The 25,194-nt window shown below is 43.9% G+C and overlaps 1 protein-coding gene across 5 annotated transcripts in view; it reads left to right on the top strand.

Moving 5' to 3' along the window:
• Positions 1 to 5,495: 5,495 nt before the first annotated feature.
• Positions 5,496 to 25,194, top strand: part of LOC140399187 (ras-specific guanine nucleotide-releasing factor RalGPS1-like) — an 839,817-nt gene continuing 820,118 nt past the window's right edge. For 4 of the 5 annotated variants that reach the window (XM_072488520.1, XM_072488522.1, XM_072488523.1 and 1 more), the window contains exon 1: positions 5,496 to 5,781. The gene's annotated coding sequence lies outside the window, so the exon portion shown is untranslated. Of the gene's footprint in view, positions 5,839 to 25,194 lie in introns of all 5 variants that reach the window. The other variant, XM_072488521.1, reaches the window with a different exon arrangement.

Here is a 25,194-nt window from a genome sequence, read left to right on the forward strand (position 1 = left end):
CAAATGGCCCACAAGACGGTGTGAGGTTTGCTTCCCATGTTGATGGTGCTCAAATTCTGCTGCGAGATATCACCTTGTATATATTATTTCATATACTTTATCGTAGGAGTTAAAGCGAGACTATAATTGAGAGAAGAAATGTAAATAATCTAGAGGGTCATTTTCTTTTTTTTTTTTAAATGTATTTTATTCCAAATTTACAAAACATAAACAAGTTGGGGAGCAAATTTCCCAACACACGACTATACAGTTTGTACGGATTGTTTCCCTTATCCCCCCCCCCCCCCCCCTGTGACGAACAGCTCTTCAAACACGGCCACAAATACCGCCCCCCACCCCCCCAACCTTGCCTTGAAACCTCTTAATTTGTACTCTACCTTTTCTAGCTGAAGAGCGTCATACAAGTCCCCCAGCCAGACCGCACCCCCCCGGTGGTGTTGCTGACCGCCACGCCAGACTTCTTCGCCAGGCAATCAGAGAGGCGAAGGCCACAACGCTGACCTTCCTCTCCTCCATCCGCTCCGGTTTCTCCGATATCTCGAATATCGCCACAAAAGGGTCCGGCTCAACCTCCTCCCCCACTATTCCCGTTAGCGCCACGAACAGTCCTGCTCAGAATCTCTCCAATTTTATGCAGCTCCAGAACATATGTGCGTGATTCACCCACACTTCTAACATTCATCTGTCACTCCCTGGAAGAACCCACTCATTCTTGCCTGAGTCATAGGTAGTCTGTGCATAATCTTGAACTATATCAGGCTCATCCTTGTGCACGAGAAGGTCGCCTTTACCCTTCATTACGCGTCACTCCATACTCCCCAGTTTATCTCCCCTCCCACTTCTCCTTGGTCTTCACCACCTGCTCACCTCCCTGCTCTCCCAGCCACCCATATATGTCTCCGATCCTGCCTTCCCCATCCACATCCGGAAGCAGCAGTTGCTCCAATAGGGTGCACCTCCGCATCCTGGGGAACTCTTTCCAAACTTTCCGTGCAAAGTTCCTTACCTGTAGGTACCTAAACTATAAGACCATAAGACATAGGAGCGGAAGTAAGGCCATTCGGCCCATCGAGTCCACTCCACCATTCAATCATGGCTGATTTCAACTCCATTTACCCGCTCTCTCTCCAGAGCCCTTAATTCCTCGAGAATTAAACTAATTTCCTCTCGGGAGAGAGGATCATTTTCAGCACGTCCACAGGGCAAAAAACGTATCTGAAAACTTGACTTTCTAAAAGGTTGCCTACACTACCTCATCTTGTGTCCACCCATTGCTGATGATTAAATGACTGTACAAATATGCATAATGATGGCCTCAATCTACACCCTTGTTGTGCTGTTTGAAGAATCATATCATTACTATATCCATTTGGAAACCTATTTACAGTTCACTTATGTTAAAGTTAATTTTTACTGAATTAATACAATAAAGATTTGATTATTTCTGAATTTCCTGTTTGTAATTGTTTTTCAAAAGGCAAACACAACTGAAATGAAAGTGAGTAACAGAACATTAAAAATTATATGATCCTGGTCCCAGGTAATGAATGAGCTGTGGTATAAAGTCAAACTCACCAGTAAGGTCTATCTCAGATTATTGTCTAATTTGGTTAATCAATAAAAGCTTGTGTGTCAGTAAGTTAGCCAACCTCTCTATCAGCTATAAAGTGGGTAAGAAACTATTGAAATGAAATGACATGAAAATCGCTTCTTGTCACAAATAGGCTTCAAATGAAGTTACTGTGGAAAGCCCCTAGCAGCCACATTCCGGCACCTGTTCGGGGAGGCTGGTAAGGGAATTGAACCGTGCTGATGGCCTACCTTTGTCTGCTTTAAAAGCCAGCTCTTTAGCCCTGTGCTAAACTAGCCCCTATTGGCCAGGATCCCTGCTCTTGATTCTTATCTCTTGGAATTGGAGTAAAGATGGGATTGGACTAAATTGATGACATCCCATTGCTAACGAGCCCATCAATCTCCACCAAAATGCTGCAGATGCTGGAAATCGGAAATAAAAACCGAAAATGCTGGGTAAATTCAGCAGTTGTGGCAGCATCTGTGGAGAGAGGGAAATGGGCCCTTCGACAGACCAGTTCTGTAGAAGTCATATGGACTTGAAATGTTAACTCTTGTTTCTATCTCCACAGATGCTCTCAGACCTGCTGAGTTTATCCAGCAGTTTCGTTTTTTATTTAATTAATACTCACTTGTGTCTAGCCTCACATATTGGCAGGATGCTGGTATCCATACCACCACAGACCAAAAAAGTGAGTCACTGTCCTCAGGAAGAGGACGAAAGAATGGAAGTCAAATGATTGAAAAATGCACGCGTTCTAATGAAATAAAATAAAACCACGTCCTAAGGAAAGATTTGTTGGTTTGGAGGTGCGAACACAGGTTCACTAGAACGATACTGGGGTTGAAGATTAAATAATGAGAACAGGTTGCATTGACTGGATTTATATTACCCTTTGGCTGAATATTCTGTGCTTTTTGGTCTGTTCAAAGTTCAGCAACTTTCCAGAATAAGAATGAAAGGTAGCACCAAAAACCAAAATGTTTACAAGTAATTTTTATTGACTCAGTTAAAATCCTGCAGCTAATCTCTGAATAATGCGAGTGGGTGATATAAAATATAAAGTACAGCAGTCATAATTTCTTGCATGTTACCATGTGTGGCTCTTTGTTTTTTCCTTGCACTTGAAAGGATTTCTGAGCCTTGGAGGTAGCAAATTAGACAATTGCCTGATGGTGACATATGAACTGGTGTATGTTGTTCAGCCAATTGAGTCTGCCTCATCATTGAAATAGATCATGGCCAAGCTGTATTTGGACTCCATCTGCCTGCCTTGCTTTCCATTACTTTTATAAAGTTTGCCGAGAGAAAATCTATCAATTTCAGTTTTAACTTTCAGAGTTTTTTGTTGTTGTTGAGGTAATCCTAGATTTCCAGTTCTCTTTGTGTGAAGTGCTTCCTGATGTCACCCTGAATGGCCTCACACTAATTTTGAAGCAAGGGTCTCCCCTCTCGATAGTTCTGGACTCCCCACTAGAAGCAATAACTTCTATCCACTCTCTCGAATCCTATAATTATCCTAAACAACTCTTAATCACCCCTTAATCTTCTAAATTAAAAGGAATACAAACCTTGGTTGATGCAAACTGTCCTCACAATTTAACCCCTTTAGTCCTGGCAACATTTTGGTGAAACCATGCTTGTATTTTCTAACCAATATATCCTCAAATTGCAGTGCCCAGAACTGATGGCTAAATGGGGTTTAACCAAGATTTATATCTAAGGGGCTTAGCCTCAAGGGGCTGTTTAGCACAGGGCTAAATCGCTGGCTTTGAAAGCAGACCAAGGCAGGCCAACAGCACGGTTCAATTCCCGTAACAGCCTCCCCGAACAGGCGCCGGAATGTGGCGACTAGGGGATTTTCACAGTAACTTCATTTGAAGCCTACTTGTAACAATAAGTGATTTTCATTTCATTTCATTTCAAAATAAGGGGGAGCAGATTTAGGACTGAGTTGAGGTTGAACCTTTTCACCCAAAGGGTTGTGAATCTGTGGCATTCTCTGCCCAGTGAAACAGTTGACGCTATCTCATTAAATGTTTCTAAGGCAAAGATAGATTTTTGAACAGTAAAGGAATAAAAGGTTATGGTGAGTGGGTGGGTAAGTGGAGCTGAGTCCACAAAAAGATCAGCCATGATCTGGGGCAGCACGGTAGCAGAGTGGTTCGCACAATTGCTTCACAGCTCCAGGGTCCCAGGTTTGATTCCCGGCTTGGGTCACTGTCTGTGCGGAGTCTGCACGTTCTCCCCGTGTGTGCGTGGGTTTCCTCCGGGTGCTCCAGTTTCCTCCCCACAGTCCAAAGATGTGCAGGTTAGGTGGATTGGCCATGATAAATTGCCCTTAGTGTCCAAAAAAGAGGTTGGGTGGGGTTACTAGGTTATGGGGATAGGGTGGAGGTGTGGACTTAATTGGGGTGCCCGTTCCAAGGGGCGGTGCAGACTCAATGGGCCGAATGGCGGCCTCCTGCACTGTGAAATCTATGATATTGAATGGTGAAGCAGGCTCGAGGGGCCAGATAGCCTACTCCTGCAGTTCTCATCAATGTGAAACGTCCATAACTTTACAAGCACCTGTAAAGGGGATATAAAGATAGTGGACATTGGATCGGACAACTAGGAGGTCATCGCTGATGGTGAGGGACTCTGTTTGGGTGGACGGGAGTGACATTGAAAGAGATGAGAAATGGAAATGCCAGCTGGCTGAGAGAGCCCAGAGAAAACAAAAGCCAGTACATCCTGCACCGTTCCAGCTCATTGTCTTCATCTGCAATAAATGCGATAGTGACAGCCATGCTGCAGTCTGCCATGCCAGAGTGGGGATCCTGAGCTGCATCACATGGAGTTGCCCATTTTGGTACACACCACCATCTCGTGAGGCGAACGGGCTGCCAAAGATATAACTGGAGCATCCTTTCATAATTCCCTTTCACTTTTGAGGGCTAAGGAGCAACATCCCTGTGGCAATTTAAATTGTGTCTGCCCCTCCACTAGTTTTTAGTGATTGGATCAAAGAAGTCACAGTTGGATAGGTGAGTTGCAGCAATGCCATTTTGGCACAGCAGCACCATAATTAATAGAATTTGCAGTGCAGAAGGAGGCCGTCTGGCCCATTAAGTCTGCGGCCCTTGGAAAGAGCTTCTTACCTTAACCCCACCTAACCTTTTTGGACACTCCGGGCAATTTAGCATATTTAGCCTAACCTGCACATCTTTGGACTGTGGGAGGAAACCGGAGCAGACACGGGGAGAACGTGCAGACTCTACACAGACAACGACGGAAGCTGGTAATTGAACCTGGTATCCTGGAGCTGCACAGCAACAGTGCTAACGACTATGCTATCATGCTGCCCATCCCTACCATCCCTAATTGCACTTTATAAAAGAAACAGGATTGATGTTTGCTTGACTTTGCCTTGTATTTCTTTTCATAATCTTTATTGTCACAAGTAGGTTTACATTAACACTGCAATGACGTTACTGTGAAAAGCCCCTACACGCTAGATTCCGGTGCCTGTTCGGGTATACAGAGGGAGAATTCAATGTCCAAATTACCTATCAGCATATCTTTTGGGATTTGTGGGAGGAAACCGGAGCACCCGGAGGAAACCCACGCAGACACGGGGAGACCATGCAGACTCCGCACAGACCGTGACATAAGCCGGGAATTGACCCTGGAGTTGTGAAGCAACAGTGCTTTTAATTGTTCAGTTTATAATTCCTTGCTAAACTACACTCCCCAGGATGCAGCTGGGGCAGAGCCTGGCTCAAAGGTTTTGGGTGGAATCCCGCCTCTTGTCAATGATCGGGGAACGGAGGAGCCAATCCAGGGGCCAGGCCCGTGCTATTGGTGGGGCGAGGCTGTCAATCAGCCAATCTACCTGCACTTCCTGTTGTCAAGTTGCGGGAGGGGAGGGGAGGGGAGACGCGCCAGCTGGAGCTAGTGTCAAGTGTCTGCGAGAGAGAGGGAGAGAGATACACACTCAACCCTGCCATGTTGAGCAATGGATCGCAGAGCACCATTGCGTTGGTAGCACCGGCAAGCAACAGAGACTGCGAGCGATTGTTGCAGGCGCTCACTTTTGCCCAGGAAATAATATAGAGACTAGCCGAGGAGCAGTTTCATTTTTTATTTTGCTCGGCGGAATGCGAAAGGTGCCCGAGACGGGATATTCAGTGGAATGACAGAGTGCGGTGACAGCAGAGGGATCGGTGAGTTCCAGCGGCACTGCTCCTGGTCTACCAAAATAAAAGGGTGGGAAAAGAAAGGTAGAGAAACATTATTGCACGGGCTGCATTGCATTGGAATTGTGCCTACTCTGCGTGACATACCTGGACCCTTGATTTATCCTCTCTCTATATAACCCCAATCCAAAGGTTGTTTATTCACAAAGGGTACAGCAATTATGCTGCGTTTGATTGTAAAAGGGACATGCCATTAGTACTCCGCTGTAATGTGACACTGTCAGTAATACAAAGGTTGCCTTTTACTACAGTGCTTTCTCCTTGCAGATAATGTGACGAGGTGATGCGGAGTGTGTGTGTGTGCATGGCATCAGAGATGCAGAAGGCTAGACCTGAGCCTCTCTGGTTGGAAGGAACTCTGGACTTTAATGACAACCCCGGTTCTAATGGCTATTTGAAAATACGGTGTCCCCCACCCCACCACCACCTTGGGGACTGTGATTTTTTTTTTTGGGTGGGGAGAGAATAGTGTTTTAAAAATTGCTGGTGCAACAAAAGTTGGCTTCTCTTTATTCAAGCAAAATAAGCTCTTTGCCAATAGAAATCGAGCACTTGTGTTACCGCATTTCAGCTGGGCAGTAATTTACGTTGTATCTTTTTCTTAAGTTATTAATCAGTTGCACACAACGAGCTCAAAGGACCTCGGTGAGCGTTTTTTCCCTCTTCTCTGTAATTGTGTGTGTATATGTATGAACCGCACGCCTGGCTCCAGCGAATGTAAAAGTAACATAGGCATCAGCTCACACGCCCATTGTACTGGAGAACGTGGTCATTTCAGTGTTATTAACCAACCGGCCCCAGCACCTCCCTGAAAATGAATCGTTAAGACCTGCCTGCACTTTTTTTTAATTGAACGGGAGTATTATGAACGCCCTTCATTCCGATGACAAGCTTAACGTGCAGTTCATTCTTTTTCCTCCCCATTCAGGAACGACCTAATGTGGTTTGTTTTTTTCTCTAAAAATAAACATTCGCAGTTCATTTCTCGAGAATGGTAGATGGTGTTCTAATGAGAAACGCCCCTCCGGCTTTTTTTTTTTCGCTAATGCTGTTTTTTTTTTGCGGGACGCGTGATTATATTTCGGCAACATTTGGGTGAAATGGATACACCTGTTTTTGTTGCTTTGCTGCATCTTGCGACCTCCCCCTCCCCTCCAGTGGTGTTGCTGAGGCAGTTTTCTTCCCTGTGCTGGAGTGTGACACTCCATCCACAGCCAGAGAGGGCAGACCTATTGTCTCATCTTTCTACCTGTCCAGTCTAATGGTCATTTTAAGCGGGGATGACCCTAATCCTGGCTCCCCGCGATCACCAGAAAAATGACCATTGCTGGGAAGATTCATTCGAGAACAATTAATGCCTTTCTTTTTCCCGTTTTTACTTTTCAAATTTGAAACCTTGTATATTGTGGGTTCTAATCTGTGAAAAGTGTACATGCTGGAACCAGGGAGTCAACCATGATCAAAAAAACTCTACATAAATTCAGCTTTTGGAATTAATATTTAAGTTGAATTTGATCTGTCCGGTCCGAAATGCTTTCCTTTTTAAGGGAAGATTGAATGATGCGAACGAGGAAGGGTGTTTTAATTTTTTTTTAAACTGCAAATTATTTTAAAACGATGTGGCCGTTTTCAGCAGAATAGTTTCATTGCTGCACATAATAAGCGTCTCATAGATGTGACTCCAAAGAAACCGAGGGGGAGCAGTCAAAGTACTAGAATTTGTTGATTTTTCAGAGTGCAATGGGTGATTTTTTTTTTTAACTAGAAAGCAATTGAGTTGTATCTGCGTTGGAAGAATAATATAGGCCAAACTTCTTCATTTTTTTTTTTCAATGACGAGGAAACCAATTCGGTATTAGTCAAACTGAGAAAGAAAGAGATGAAGTAGTAAAGGATTGAACATGTGGGTGGGAGTATCAGGAACAATGTAGAGCCTGAAAACGCATAGAACTTTATGGACAAACATTGGCACCTTTTAATATTTTTGTTTATATTTTCTGTAGCTGATCATGAAGGTAAGATGGTCATGCCAATGGAGCACAGTGAGGTGAGGAGTGCAGGGATAGTGTGGGAAGGGATTGCTTCCCATACAGTTTTCTTCCCTTTCAGATGAGTCAACAAAGAGTCTGATTATGGGTGACACCCAAGAAGTAGACTAGGTGTAGGCCCTTGGCCCCATCCTGGCTTTCTGCCTGGATCAAGCCTGACCTTTCATCTCAACTCTACTTTCCTGCAATATATCCATATCCCTCGGTGTACAAAACACAACTATCAATTTGTCTTGACTATACACCAGGAATGAGCATCCGTCTCTCTGGGGCAGAGAATTCCAAAGATTCACAACCCCAAAATGACCACTGACTCCTTCTGAGACGGTGACCCCATGTTGGAGATTCTGCATCCAGGGGAAGCAACCTCCCAGCATTGACGCTGTTCAATCACTTAAATAATTTGATGTTTCAATGCAATATCAATTGCAAATGATGTTGAGACTTGCACAACTCCATATTGTGACTAACATACTGTTGGGCTGGGTCAGATGTTTTGTGGATGAGCTAAGAGGCTTTTGTGCAACTAAAGCTGTGTAATTTAATAATTTCTACCTAGGTCAGATTGGCAAGAAACATAACGGATATGACAGTGCTGTGCAGGGTTTGCTCTGTGGCGAGAATATATCTCTATCTCACCACACAGTGATATCTATTTAATTAGACCATGGAAAATTGACTTAAACAAATACCGCCGAAGCATAATTTACTTGTTATGTACTTTGCATTCAGCATTCCTAATACACAAGCACGTAAATGCCATCCCGTGGTAATGTAGTGACAAAAGAGCAAAGATGCTGATGTTCCGTAGTGTTTTGCACACACCTTTTAATCACACTTGGGTATTCCAATCTACTGGGATTATAAAACGTATGTAGATGACTACAAGCATAAACAGTTATTAAGACTAAAGGTGTTTAATTTGATGTAAATAAATGTGACATGGGCAACCACTAGAGAAACCCTTTGGACCTGATGTATTACCTCAGATTGTGGACGAGTTAATGGACAGAACACGGTGAATCGGAATAAACAGGTCATTTTTGAGTTGGTAGATTGCAAGGTGGAGTGCCCAAACGACCTGTACTTAGACCCAATTATTTACTATTGACACCATGGCTTGGAGCAGGGGACTGAGTGTAGAGTGTCCAATATTCTGATTATACAAGGCTTCTTGGGAAATTAAACTGTGACCTAAGATGCACAGAAGCTGAAAAGAGATAAAGGGAAGTTCAGTAGATGGTCAACATACAGCAGAGTGAGGCAATGAGAAATTATCCACTTTGGGAGGAAGGGTATTCTTGAAAAGGTGAGAGACAAATTAATGTTGGTGTGCAGAGGGATTTGGATGTACATAATCCAATGGGAGTTGAGATGCAGGTACAGGAAGCATTTGGAAGACAACTTGTATGTTGATCTTTATCACAAGGGGGTTAGAGTAAACGAGTAAGTCTTGTAATTGTATAGGGTATTGAGGACCATAAGACATAGGAGCAGAATTAGGCCACTCGGCCCATCGAGTCTGCTCCGCCATTCAATCATGGCTGATATTTTCTCACCCCATTCTCCTGCCTTCTCCCCATAACCCCTGATCCCCTTATTAATCAAGAACCTATCTATCTCTGTCTTAAAGACACTCCGTGAATTGGCATCCACAGCCTTCTGCGGCAAAGAGTTCCACAGATTCACCACCCTCTGGCTGAAGAAATTCCTCCTCATCTCTGTTTTAAAGGATCGTCCCTTTAGTCTGAGATGGTGTCTTCTGGTTCTAGTTTTTCCCACAAGTGGAAACATCCTCTCCACGTCCACTCCATCCAGGCCTTGCAGTATCTTGTAAATTTCAATAAGATCCCCTCTCATCCTTCTAAACTCCAACGAGTACAGAACCAGAGTCCACAAATGTTCCTCGTACGACAAGTTCTTCATTCCAGGGATCATTCTTGTGAACCTCCTCTGGACCCTTTCCAAGGCCAACACAACCTTCCTTAGATATGGGGCCCAAAACTGCTCACAATACTCCAAATGGGGTCTGACCAGAGCCTCATACAGCCTCAGACGTACATGCCTGGTCTTGTATTCTAGTCCTCTTGACATGAATGCTAACATTGCATTTGCCTTCTTAACTGCTGACTGAACCTGCACATTAACCTTAAGAGAATTGTGAATAAGGACTCCCAAGACCCTTTGTGCTTCTGCTTTCCGAAGCATTTCCCCATTTAGAAAATAGTCAATGCCTAAATTCCTCCTTCCAAAGTGCATAACCGTACACTTTTCCGCATTGTATTTAATTTGCCACTTGCTTGTCCAAGTCCTTCTGCAACCCCCTTGCTTCCTCAATACTACCTGTCCCTCTACAGATCTTTGTATCATCTGCAAACTTAGCAACAGTGCCTTCAGTACCTTCTTCCAGATCAGTAATGTATATTGTAAAATGTTGTGGTCCCAGCACAGACCCCTGAGGCACACCACTAGTCACTGGTTGCCATCCTGAAAAAGATCCCTTTATCCCCACTCTCTGCCTTGTGCCAGTCAGCCAATCCTCGATCCATGCCAGGATCTTACCCTGAACACCATGAGCTCTTAACTTAACAGTCTCCAATGCGGCACCTTGTCAAAGGCCTTCTGGAAATCTAAATAAATCACGTCCACTGGTTCTCCTTTGTCTAACTTGCTTGTTAGCTCCTCAAAGAACTCCAACAGATTTGTCAGACACAACAACTCACATCAGAAGCGCTGTTCATAGCTTTAGACTTGTTCCTTCCGAAAGGGTATATCTGCCAGAGAGGAGGTGCCATGAAGGTTTACTAAATTGATTTCTGGGATAAGAGGGTCAACTGATGAGAAACGATCGAGTAGAATAGGCCTTGAGGATGATCTCATTGAAAGGTGTACAATTCTTAGAGGACTTGACAGGGTCGATGTTGATGGGATGCTTCCTCTGTATGGCGAGTCCAGAACTCTGGTGTTTTGTCTCAGGACCATTTGGGATGAGAAGAAATATCTTCATCCAGAGGGTTGTGAATCTTTGAAACTCTCTATCCTCCTGAGGTGACTCAGTCATATATTCAAGGCTGAATCGGAGCTATGCACACTTAAAAAAAAACACCGTGATTTGGGACAAGGCAGGAAAATGGGAGTGGAGGTGGACATTTTTCCATTATCTTATTGGACGACAGACCGAAGGGCCATATGGTGCACTCTTGTAGGTATGCCAGCAATGAATTGTCTGGTGTTCTTATCAGTATTTTTTCACCTAGGGGTTGAAAGAGAAAATGAATAATTGAGAACTGAACACCCTACAATAGGAAGTAAAACTAATACCTTCAGAGCGACTAATATAATTTTGAAGCAAAATATGTTTGCTGGTTGCAGGAATTGAGCTTGCTTCCCACCCCTTCAGTGGTGATGCTGCATTAAGTTTGAACAGTTAAAATAGGGACATATATTGATCTTGAATTTTTGAGGCTAAAATATGTGAATTGCTTAACTCCTTGTGCCTTATACTGGGTCAATTGATAATCGACATTGTGAAATTACAGCCTTTGTAGGTGTATTATTCAAAAGGCATGTGTGTAGAGTTCGTTTCAGGGTATAGTTATTTCTATTGGGAGGTTTTGCCTTGAATTAACTGTGGGTTTAAAAAAAAAAAAAAAAAAAATTTATAAGAGTACCCAATTCATTTTTTCCAACTAATGGGCAATTTAGCGTGGCCAATCCAGCTAGCCTGCACATCTTTGGGTTGTGGGGCAGGTAGAATGTGCAAACTCCACACGGACAGTGACCCAGAGCCGGGATCGAACCTGGGACCTCGGTGCCGTGAGGCAGCAATGCTAACCACTGCTCCACTATGCTGCCCATGTCTGTGGGTTTTTTTCACTCAGAGGCAGGATTCTTTTTATCTTTCATCTCTCATTTCGTAGAAGGCATTGATTGGGGTGCACTTCCACAGGCACCTGCTATCCGTCAGTACTGTTTTATCAGCATCAACTGAGTTTGTCAGCAAGCAGTTTGAGCAGCAGTCAATACCAGTGTACACGGTGCAAATCATTTGCGTATCCAGCAATTCGTTCACTTCCGAAGTAGGCGTCATCAGACGGTGTATGAGAATGGTGATCCAGGCTGCTTTTTAAAAACAAACATAATCTAACCTCGTACAATCACACAGAAGTTAAACTATCAGTAAAGCAGAATGAGTATGTTCCAAATGACTACTCGTCTGGCTTCCTATTTAGCTTTGCTATTTTGCAAACTTTGGTTTCAAAAGTTGGCTTGTGATAAATTAAGCCTGCACTTATTTATTTTGAGATGTAAATTTATCTGATAATGATCACTTCACCACTTCACAAGAAACGGTGCATTTCTTTCCCTTCTCGTTCTGTACTTATTTGAAAAATATGCTTTTCATAAAATTTCTAAAAGTACATTCCATAACAGTTCAAATTTGACATTACATAAAGAGCAATACAGTCAATTTTTTTCAATATGTGATACTCTGAGGTGCCTCACTACACTTACAGCTGTTTACAATGTGTCCAGTCCTTAAACGATTGGCTAGATGTTTGACTTTTGAGAATAAATTATTCTACATGTGGGTTTTGACATCTTGAAAGTCGCCGCTGCAGCATGTGAATGGAAATCTCTCTCTAGTAACTATTCATCCTGGTGGGATATGGACCTATTTATTTCAAGTTGAAGGAAAATTTGTATTGCTCCTCTGGTTTGCTGAGTTGACTGAGGGGTCCGATGGCCTTTTGTATAAGGTCATTGTAGCCAACATGTTGCTGACACAGAATTAACTGCTGATTTGCATTTCAGTCATTGCATCTCTCCGCATTTTCCTGAGACAACTTGCTTGTAAATTTGTGGCTCTTGAATTATTTATATGCAGGAGCACTTTTTTGTTGAAGGGCAGATGCTTATTCGGGAGCCTTTTTATAAACTTATGGAGATGGAGAGGGATCTGTTTCTTAAAAAAAAGTATTTCGCAACATTAAGAAATTCTCTTTCTTTCCGACAAAGAGCCAAAATGACTCCACGTTATTGCCAGACCTGCTGAGCTTTTCCAGCATCCTCTGTTCTTTTCAGATTCACAGTATTTTGCTTATTTTATTAAGAAATATTTTACTGCCAGCACGGTGGCACAGTGGTTAGCACTGCTGCCTCACGGCGTCGAGGTCCCAGTTTGATCCCGGCTCTGGGTCACTGTCCGTGTAGAGTTTGCACATTCTCCCCGTGTTTGCGTGGGTTTCGCCCTCACAATCCAAAGATGTGCAGGCTAGGTGGATCGGCCACGTTAAATTGTCCCTTAATTGGAAAAAATGAATTGGGTACTCTAAAAATTTTTTTCAAGAATTTAAAAAAAAAAAAAAAAAAAAAATATTTTACTGGACTAGTCTATATTGCCAATCTGAATAGCTTATTTGAATAAGGTTACCAAATTGGTACTAATTGGGTAATATTCTGAAGTACACCTGCACCAGAATCCACTCTGGCTCATTTCATGTCCGGCTCTTGCCAGCTGTGCAAAAGGGTATGCAGTGTATCAAAAATAGTGAAGAAACATAAATAGACTCACAAGTGTAATTTAAACTAAAGTCTCATGTCAGCGTATAGCAGGACCTGGTTAAAACCTAGACCTGACAAGTGGTAGCGCTGTTCACTAGTGACCAGGCAGAATTGCACCATCAAATAAATAAATAAATTATGAGAGCACATGCAGGTACCCTGCAAAGAGAGACTTCACTGCTGTCAGGCCGACCCAGTAAGGCAGCTCTACAAGGAGTTGAAAAAAAGTTAATTTTTCTGTAGTTTAAATTCTGGTTGTAAATTTTAACAAGGCATGATTTGAAGAACTAAATAAATGATTTCTGGAGATTTTTTGCTTCCGAGTTGAGAGATTCTCCGATTCCCCCAACGGTAAAATCACGTTCGGCGACAAGGCAGAGAATCCGCTTTAACGCCGAAATCGGGGGCGGCTTTGGTTGTGGGGGGCGGATTCTACGTCCCCTGAAAAGCTGCGTACTCGTGGAGTGCACCGCTCCACGGCCTCAGGCCATTGCCTGAGGCCCGCCCCGTGATGCTCCATCCCCGACTGGCCGAGTTCCCGACGGTGTGGGACTCTCATGGTCTCACCGTCATGAACTGAGCGCGGCGGCTGCGGACTCAGTCCAGCGACTCCACAGTCGGGGGAGGGCCGATCCGTGGGCAAGGGGAGCTTCAATTGGGGCAGGGGGCACTGTGGCGGGCGGGGGGGGGGGGGGGGATCATATTTTTTATTCTTCAACCGCAGGAAGTCGTACAGGTCACCCAACCAAGCCGCTACCCCCGGTACATTCAGTTTATTACCCGAGAACCCACCAAACCTCCCAGCAGGCCCATAATCCTTCCCATGCTCTCCAGCGGATCTGAAACATACAGCAATAGGTCAACGGCATACAGCGATGCTTCCACTCCCTTCATAAGCCTCTGTCACTCCGCTGACCCCCTGAGAGCCATCGCCAATGGCTTTATGGCCAGCGCAAACAATAATGGCGACAGCAGCACCCCTGCCTCCTACCCCTGTGTAAGTCAAAGCTCCGCGAACTCATATTATTCGTCCTTGCACTCGCCTTTGGTGTCACATACAGCAACTTGCACTCGCCTTTGGTGTCACATACAGCAACTGTTCCCATGCCACAAATCTCAGCCCAAACCTTCCCAAAACCTCCGTACCGCCACTCCTCCCGATCAAGTGCCTTCTCCACGTCCATGGACGCCACCACCTCCAGTACCAGAGCCCCTGACGGATTCATCTCTACATTCAATAGCTGTCTTATATTACTTGCGAGCTGCCTGCCCTTCATGAAGCCTGTTTGATCTTGTGCAACCACCCCCGGGTCACAATCCTCCACTCTCCCCGCCAACAACTTAGCCAATACTTTCACATCCGTGTTCAATAGTGATATGGGCCTGTACGACCCACATTCCACCTGGTGCTTCGCCTTTTTCGGGATTAGCGTGATTACTGCCCGCGTCATGGTCTCCAGCAGCTCCCCCTTCTCCAGCCCTTCATTAAACGCCCCCAACAGATGTAGTGCCAGATCCGTCACAAATTCCTTATAAAGTTCGAGGGTAAAAATAGTGTGTGAAATCAGTTGACAAGAATGAAGAATTGCAGGATGAATGTGCAATCTTACTTTCAATATGCCATTGTGCCAGTGTGTCAAAGAGGGGTGGATAAAAATAACATTGCGGTGAAAGGAAAATGGTCTTTTTTACCTCAACCTTCAGCGTTTACAGTCTGGAGATCGGTCGTAAATGCTAGAATGCCATAACTTAATTTTGTAATTCTTCTGTATAAACATTTTGTGTTCTTGATTGTATTGAACATTTGCCTGAAAAGATATATTTTAAAAATGAGAAATTGGGGAGGTGGCATGATATCCGCACACGCACACGCACACGCACACACACACAGTTTTAACTGTTAATATTAGCAGTGTTTCGTTGCTTGGACACCTGCGCTGCCTTTTGTTAACCCTCGTTTTGCATCCTGCTTTATTTTGTAGAAGCCGCGATGTGACCAGTCATACCACTTGGTTTGCATGGGACGAAGTGATACAAATCTCTTTTCCCACCCCCTCACCCCGAGGCCTCTCTTCTCTTTCCCTCCCCCTCCCCCCCCCCCCCCCCCCCCCCCCCCAACCCCCACGTTTGTTCCAAGTGTGCTCAACGACAGCTCGTGTAGCCAGGAATTTTTCCTCCAAGTTTGTCTTTGAACATTACCTAATAAGTGCTACCACAGTGCATATCATTACACCATGTGATGTGATTTTGCATGCTTAAATTCTTAACTCTGCCGTTTCCACATATATGCTTGCAATAAATTTCTCAAAGTTACGAACTTGGGGAAACATTCCATTAAAAAAAAACAGAGTTATTGCAAAAAATAGCCTATATATTGCATAATGGAAGGGGTGGTATTTCTTAAGCAGGTTTTCCAGGCAGAAAAAAACCTGAGGACTTTAGAGCAATCCAGCTGTTATATCTGCAACACAAAGATTAATTATCAGTAAAAGCAAATAATAATGAGTTGCTCTATCGCTTAATATTGTACATGCTTCAGTCACTAAAGGATCGAATAAAATAACTCGAACAGGAGGTTTAATTTCATGCCTACCTCCAGATTATAAAAGAGCTCGAACAGGGGGTTTAATTTCATGTCTACCTCCAGATTAAATATTTTGCAAGACACTTTTGCAACCGGGCAGTTTTGCACAAGGCTGGTTTGTAATTGGAAGCTTTGCAGATTTGAGGGAAACTGTCTCCAGAGCACTGTTAAAACTGGTTTCATACTTGTCAGCGTTTAGTACCGAAGAATTTCGAACAGTGCGAATGGATGAGGGGTTTAGTGAGTATAGATGTGTGATTTACCAGTAGTCATGAGGAGATTCCGATATCGATAGGACCAGAAACTGAATCACAATCCAGGAAGAAGGAATAAAGACCTGTTTGTTATAATGTGACATCCTGTTTGTCACGTGATTCTGAATTATTAATTTTTCGAGCATTATTAATTCTGTACTTTCCTCCAGAGACATCAATGTAAATTGATAACTGAGTTACCTTTTCAAATGAGTAAAATGTCACAGATCCTTGTAATAATGAAACTGCCAGCAGAATAATATGACCTGCTAGCAAATCTTTTAAAATGTAACCAGCAATAGAAGGTATTTCCAGAGCCCAAACTCCTGCCTTTAAAAATCAGTAAGTAAATATTAATTGGCTGTTTCAGCCATTGGGGTGAGGGCCTAAACCAATGGGACCTAGATTCAAAACTCTGCTGAGATTAAAGGAGTGAATGAACACTCTGGTTGGGTGTGAGGATCCCATATGAAATGAATTTGGGCAGTCTCAGTTAGTTCTCAGAGTCCAATTACAAATCTGACATTAACTTGGCAATAATCGGTAACCTCATTAGGTACAGGCGAGAGGCGGGAAAATAAATGATGCCGTGGGTGGCCCTTCCCAGCCACTTTTCTCTCTCCACAGACATACTGCGTTTATCCAGCATTTTCTATTTTCATACCTAACCTGCGAGTGTTTGCTGATACTGCAGGTTTCAAATGGATGGTGGAGTATCAAACATCAAATTCCCCAAAAGGATTTAAAAAAAAAAAACAGTTGCAAAAGCAGTCGTTACTTAACAAAACAATGATTGTCAGAAAGGCAAGTAGTGACTAATGGGATCCGAAACAAATAATACCAATCATTGGTCAGCTGAGTAAATAATTCTGTTTATTAATTGTTTTGTCAATGCTAATTAGAAAACTTGATTAAGCAAGAACACACATTGTTGTTTAGCGGGCACCCTGTGCTATATTATGAAGCAATTATATATTTTAAATGTTCCAAACGTGTACACTTTTTATTATGTCCAGATCCTGCAACACTGATACTTAAATGAAGCAACAATAATTTATACAGCACCTCTGGCAAAATCACTTCATAAGAGTGCTACCAACCAAATTTGAAGATGAGCCACATGAGGTGATGGTAGGACAGATGACAAAAAATGTAGCCAAAGAGCAAAGCTTTAAATAATGTTTGAGGGAAGGAAGGTTAAAGAGGTGGAGAGGCTTGGGGCCTTGTAGCAGAAGGCACAGCCGGCACTGGGAGAGCAATTTAATTCTGGATGTGCAAAGTCCAGATTTTAGTGGGCACTATTCACCTACACACACACACTCTCTCAAATTGCAGAGCATGAACAGAGACTTGTACCCAATCTGGCACTCAAAGAAATGCTTTCTGAAAAAGTTTCCATAAATCATACCACTTTTAAAAGTGCCCAATTTCTTGACGGGAAACTTTAAAAAAAAAAAATAGCAGGAGCCTGGAAGTTATTTTTCATCCACAAAATTCTGAGGCAACAAGTTAGTGTAATGCATTTAGATTAACAATTAGAATTTGAGTAACTACTGCACACATGTTTTTGAGCTTGGTTGAATTTAAATTTATTTCTGATGTGCCATTGCCACACCGAGAGAGATTACTTGGAAAAGGGAGATTTCTTTTTCATATGCTCAGGGGTTTTAAAAAAAAAAACCCACCTTCTGGACATGGTACAGAAATCAATAAATGCTATCCTCTGTTCAACACTAAAGTTCAACCAGTGAGATTCTGTCAGCCATTAAGTGATGTTCATGCAGTTACAGATTGGCAGTGGTTGTGTACTTGTGCATAATACTGTTTTTGGAATTTAATGTTCGTGTTATTCCTCCAAGTAACTCATCCTGGCATGAAAAAAAAAATCCCAGCAGTCTCTCATGGTTTGTTCCTTCAACGAATGACCAGCTGTGTTTTGCTGCTGTTCATAAAAGATGAAATATTTTTGGCCAGATAACGCCCTGCACTTCCTTAAATAGAGCCACGGGGTCACTTGTCTTTACGTGGGTAAAGGCTCAGTTTGTCATTTCACATTGAGCAGAGACACTGTTGCACTGCCTCAATACTGAGCTGGAATAGGGTGCGTGCTGAAGCCGTAGGGTCAATATTTGAACCACCGTGTTTCTGATGCTGCAGCAACAGTGCTGCCAACTCACTACTGACACGATTGGATGCCGTGATGACGAAACTGTATTGACATTCGATGAGCTGGGTGATATTTATCTTTGTGCTCTTATCAGTGTGGAGAATTCCGAGAGTTTTCGCTGCCTTACTGAACCATGCCAACTATTCCCACAAATTGCTGAATGAATTTAATAAGGGATCTTAATTTTGTGCATCACTTGCAAATTGCAGTGCATAATGTGGTTACTTGACCATTGGGCCCTGCGTCATGGGGTTGTGGAATCATGAGGGCACAGGAAGCCTTTTGGCCCATGAGTCCATGCTCAGTTGTTATGAACGTACGCGAATGACCGGTAGGAAAAGACTCCATTTCTCCTTGTATTCCAATAGCAGCACCATCGTCCCCGACACTCCTTCCCGCTCCTAATGAACTCCATTCCCCTCCTCGTCAAGACCCTCACAGCCATGCAATCTCCTGGAAGAGGCAAAAAAAAATCAATTGGCGCCTAAAATTAGGGGAACAATCTGTGATCTTCTCTGACTCCCTTGCAATCATATGGATGACTAATTACTATAAATATTGGCTACTCTAGCTAGGAATTGGTTGCTTTTCCCCAGAAAAATCCCATTAACCAGCTTTGTCCCCAAATCGTATTACATTCCTTTCTTGAATTCTTCCCAGTTCCATTCTAAATCTGGTTACCTTTTTGGCCTCAATAGCCACTTCTGATTTAAATAATTCTGCATTCCAATCATCCTTTGAGTACACTTAATGCTAATTTCCAACTTCATTCGTTTTAATGCTAATCCTGAGTTTGTGTCCTTGCTATTTGCTAAACAGCAGAAACAGTTGTTCATTGTTTTTGCTTTCAAAGTCTTTTGTAATTTTGAAAATGTCTGCTTTGTCCCCTTCTGCCTTGGTTTTCTCCCTTCCACTGTAAATAAAAGACCCTTCCTTTTCTCACGTTCTAACCTCATTTCTGCCATTATAGTACATGTTTACTTCATGGTTTCCATTTGGCTGCGAATGGAACAGGACTGGACGCAATGCTGCTTAACTTGTGGTCAATCCAATGTTCAACATCCTTGTTTATATATTCGGTACCTCTATATATCTATGTAAAACGGCACAGTGGTTAGCACTGCTGCTTCACAGCTCCAGGGACCCAGGTTTAATTCCAGCCTAGGGTGACTGGCTGTGTGGAGTTTGCACTTTCTCCCTGTGTCTGCGTGGGTTTCCTCCGGGTGCCTAAGTTTCCTCCCACAGTCCAAAGTTGTGCAGGTTAGGTGGATAGGCCACACTAAATTGCCCTTTGTGTCTGAAAGGTTAGGTGGGGTTACTGCGTTAGGGGGATGGGGTGGGGGCATGAGCTAAATAGGATACTCTTTCCAAGGGCCGGTACAGACTCGATGGGCCGAATGGCCACCTTCTGCACTGTAAATTACACAATTCTATGATTCCTTTGAGGACTTATAAAAAGAGTTACTAAGCAAAGCATATTCTCAAGTTGTTGGAAGGGAGGGTGTGAGTGGAAGCGTTTAGATAGATAGGAGAGGAAAATACTAAATGTGACTTGTTTTCTCCAGTGACTAAACAATAAATGCTTTACTTGCTTGTCTGTCTACGTGTTTTGAAAAGCCACTTCATGCCTATTGAGCTGGACAAGCCTTTTGAAATCTGTGAAAGGAGGGAGATAAAAGGCCAGAAACAGCTTTAATACATGAAAGCTCCGGGGATATTGTTGAGGGAAACGTTGAGTACTTTCACCGAGGCTGAGGAGTAGGAAATGTTGACAGATAAATGCCACCTTGTTTGTAAATTGACCCACTGATGTGACATGTTGTCTACTTTGTATTAATATTTGAAGGTGCATCAGAGGTTGAACAAGAACGCCATTTGTCCCTTATTGGTATTCTTTCATGGCCAGATAAAATAAAAATATTCCTTTATCTTTGCTGCTTTCCTATCTTAGCCCAATTTCTCATTCTTGGTCATTTCAAACTCTATCTGAATTCATCATACAATATTGCTTCAGAATTCACTGACCTCTTATCTACTCTTAATCTTGTTTTCTCTCCCCCCCCCCCCCCCCCAAATCCCCATAAACCTCCCAATCTACATTCCTTCAACTTTACCATCTCGCATGGCGTCACTTGTCTCATTGTGTTAACCATGGGCACGACCGTATTGCGCCGCACCTATGTCCCCTTTTCACCACCCAGCCCCGCATCATTCTGTCTGCTCCTCGAGTGATCTCCCTACATTCACTTCAAACTGAAATTGTCTTGCCTTATGTCCTCCATTCACCATAGCAGTTCTGCAGCTACCAATCTGCTTGACCACACCTTCACCTCTGCCTTTCATATCCTCATCCCATTAAAACCATTAGTCCTCCTTCTCACCCTGACTCTTCCTTTTAGAATGGAGCCGACACACTGTGAATGTATACTTGGTTCTGTGGATAACATCTCTTTGGTTACTGTGGGAACACACAAACTGCTTCACACTTTTTAAATCCATGTTTGGTCATATAACTATGTAAAAATAGAAATTGTGCAAAATCCAGTTTAGCAGGATTGAAGGCAGGATCATTCAACATTCTCATCGTTTGGAGATGATGATTGTAATATCCCAGACTGAACCAATGGAGTGGGAATGCTGGCCTTCCCCGTGCCTTTTACGGAGTACGAGCTCAGGAGATCTCAATTAACCTATAAAAGGTCGGCCAGAGAGGAAAACAGTAGGTTTGCTCCAGGGGGCTGGATGTGTGGTTTTGGGGGTGACGACGGGTGGGGATTGAGTGGTTTGGGGACCTATTCGTCGGGGGCAGTTTTCTGAGCTTGGAGGGGTTGGTGGAGGAATTTGAGCTGGCCAGCGGGAATGGGTTTCGGTATTTACAGGTGAGGGATTTTGTTAGGAAGCAGGTGCTGACCTTTTCGCCACCTGCCGCCCCCTGGGGCTACAGGGGTGGTGAGGGCAGAGTGTCAAATTCAGAAGGAGCTAATGGATTGGGAGGGAGCCCTGATAGGGATAGTGAAGCGGAAGTAGGAAGAAGAGCTGGGGAGGTTGTTGAAGGCTGGGCTATGAAAGGTGGCTCTGAGGAGGGTGGACACGTCCTTTTGTGCGAGGCTTATCCTTATCCAGTTCAAGGTGGGTCCACAGGGCACACATGACTGTGGCCAGGATGAGAGTGAAGGGATGGAGGATAGGTGTGGGCGGTGCACGGGTGGGCCAGCGAATCATGTCCACATGTTTTGGGCCTATCCGTAGCTGGGGGGATTCAGGTGGGGGTTTGCTGACGTAATGTCAGAGGACTTGAGGGTGAAGGTGGTCATGAGTCCAGAAATGGCAATCTTTGGAGTGTCAAGATCCGGGAGTCCAGGGGGCGAGAGAGGCCGACATCTTGATTTGCCTCCCTGGTAGCCCAGAGATGGATTTTATTGGGATGGCGGGACTCGGGGCCGCCGAAAATGGGGGTTTGAGTCAGTGACCTAGCAGAGTTCCTCAGACTGGAGAGGATAAAGTTCGCCTTGAGAGGGTCTGTGGAGGGGTTTGCCCGGAGATGGCAACCGTTCATCGACCTACTTTAAAAATTGTTATGATGTTGGTGGGTGGAGTTAAAAAGGTGGTAGGGGAGGTGGAGATCAGGAGGCGCGACGGGACGGTGGGGTGTTGGATATTTATTCTCTTTGGTTATTTGCATTCTTGTTTGCTTGCTTTTTTTTCATGGTTGTGTTTGATGCTTGCCTCAATAAAAATATTTTTTAAAAAAAGAGCGGAACCCAGTAGGAGTCTGCCGGGTAGTGTATATATTGTTTGTGGAAATAAAACGTTGTTTATTTGTCTTCTTTTACTTGGCGGTTTTCTTATTTTACTTGGTGTGGACTCCCCACGTCCTCCCTAAATTTGTGAACTCTTTCCACCAAATCTTAAGATGTTTGATTCTGTGAAGATTGTCAGATGAAGGTTCTGTCTATCAGGCAAATGGTCTCAACTTCGTAATAATCATGGGAAACAATTGCCGGACAGAGTCCTGTTGAACAATGATCTAATATTTAAAACTAATGTTGGAGGAGGGAGTCAGTATTGAAGTATAACATTTTACACTGCTGGGTGTTCATTAAAGACCCTCGACTAGTAGGTAGGTTAAGTGAGTGGGCAAAAATCTGGCAGGAAGAGTAGCAAATTAGATTATTATTTAACTGGAGGCGATACCGAGGAATCTGCGTGTCCATGTACATGGATAACAATATCAGCATGCAAATAATTAGTAAGGCAAATAGAATGTTGGACTTTTATGCAATATAGAAGTTGCAAAGTCTTGCTACAACTCTAGAGCATTGGTGAGATCGCATTGGTGAGATCGCATTTAGAGTTTGTGTACAGTTTTGGTTGTCTTACTTGATGCTTGATATACTTTGGATCCAATTCGGGGAAGGTTTACTTGGCGAATGCTGAGTAGGTTGGGCCTACTGTACTCCTTGGAATTTAGACGGGGAGGCGGTGTTACTGTGCTATTGTCACTAGTAATCCAGTGACTGAGGGCAGTTCTCGGGGGGCCACAGGTTGAATCCCACTGACTTCAATCCATAAAAATCTGGAATTAAATCATGGAACTACTGTCAATTATCATAACCCATCTGGTTCACTAATAGCCTTTACAGAAGGAAATCTGCCATGCGAAATTGGGAGAGTTGTCTCACAGAAGAGTCTAGCAACAGCTTGACATAGTCATACTCGCGGAATATATCCCAGGCACCAACATAATAGGTATGCCAAAAGCAACATACTTACAAATGAGGTGTCAACCCGGTGAAGATACAATACTAAACTGTGTAAGCAGCATGCAATAGACCGAGCTAAGCAATTCCACACTGATCAGATCTGTGATCTGCAGTCCTGCCACATCCAGTCGAGAATGGTGGTGGATAATTAAAACAACTCGCTGGAGGAGGAAGCTGCACAAATATCCCCATCCTCCATGATGGGGGAACCCAGCATATCAGCGACAAGTGGATGATCTCTGTCGGCCTCGTCCAGAGGTTCCCAGCATCACCAATGCCAGTCTTCAGCAAATTCAATTTGCTCCACATTATATCAAGAAACAGCTAAATGAAACCGCAAACTGCAAAGGCAATTACCCCTGACGATATTTTGGTAATTGAACAGATGACTAGTGCTCCAGAACTTGCCATGCCACTAGCCAAGCTGTTCCAGTTCAATTGCAGCACCAGTATCTCCCCAGCAATGTATAAAATTACCCAGGTATGTCCTGTAGAGACACAGCAGGACGCATCCAACCCAGCCAATTACTGCCCCATCAGTTTGCTCTTGATCATCAGTAACGCGATGGAAGGGGTCACCAATAGTGCTATCATGCGGCTCTTACTCCGCAATAACCTGCTCACTGGTACTCGATTTGGGTTCAGCCAGGGTCACTCAGCTCCTGACCTCCTTTCCAGCCTTCGTTCAAACATGGACAAAAGAGCTAAACTCCAGAGGTGAGGTGAGAGTGACAGCCCCTGACATCAAGGCATCACTTGACCGAGTGTGGCATTAAGGAAAGCCTGGGAGTCGATACGAATTGGGGAAAATTCTCCACTAGTTGTAGTCATACTTGGCATGAAGCAAAGATGGTTGTTGTGTTGGGAGGTCAATCCTCTCCGCTCCAGGACATCACTGCACGAGTTGCTCCGGGTAGTATCCCAGGCCCAAACCATCTTCAGCTGCTTCATCAATGTCCTTCATTCCAGCAGAAGGTCTGAAGTGGGATGTTCTCTGGCAGCACATGCATAATGTTCAGCAACATTTGCAGTGACTCAGATGCTGAAGCAGATCATGTAAAAATGCAGCAAGATCTGCAAAATGCCCAGGCTTGGGCTGACGAGTGGCAAATAACATTGTTCGGCACTCTTGTGGCACAAATGACCATCGCCAACACGAGAAGTGTTAACCATTGCCCCTTGACATTCAATAGCATTACCACGCTGACTCCCCCACTTTCAACATCCAGAGTGTTACCATTGTCAAGAAACTGAACTGGACTAGCCATATTAATACTGTTGTTACAAGAACAGGTTAGAGGTTGGGAATCTTGCAGCGAGTAACTCTCTTCCTGACTCCTCAAACCCAGTCCAAGATCGATAAGACAGAATGAGGAGTGTGATGGGATACACTCCACTTGCCTGGATGAGTGCAGCTTGAAGCTCAGCACCATTTCGGGACAAAGCAGCCCTGATTGATTGCTACCCCTTCCACAAATATTCATTCCCTCCACCACCGGCAGCATGCGCACCATTTACAAGATGCACTGTAGGAACTCAAAAAGCCTCAGTAGGCAGCACCTTCCAAATCCCCAACTGCTACCACATGGAAGGACAAGAGCAGCAGATGTATGGCAATACCAGCACCTGGCAGTTACCCTCCAAGCCACTCTCCATCCTGATAAGATAATAAATGGCTTAGATAGGATGGACATAGGGAAGTTGTTTCCATTAGCAGGGGAGACTAGGACCCGGGGGCACAGCCTTGGAATAAAAGGGAGTCACTTTAGAACAGAGATGAGGAGAAATTTCTTCAGCCAGAGAGTGGTGGGTCTGTGGAATTCATTGCCACAGAGGGCGGTGGAGGCCGGGACGTTGAGTGTGTTTAAGACAGAAGTTGATAAATTCTTGATTTCTCGAGGAATTAAGGGCTATGGAGAGAGAGCGGGTAAATGGAGTTGAAATCTGCCATGATTGAATGGTAGAGTGGACTCGATGGGCCGAATGGCCTTACTTCTGC

This window comes from Scyliorhinus torazame, chromosome 22 (genome assembly GCF_047496885.1).
Source record: "Scyliorhinus torazame isolate Kashiwa2021f chromosome 22, sScyTor2.1, whole genome shotgun sequence".
NCBI lineage: Eukaryota > Metazoa > Chordata > Chondrichthyes > Carcharhiniformes > Scyliorhinidae > Scyliorhinus > Scyliorhinus torazame.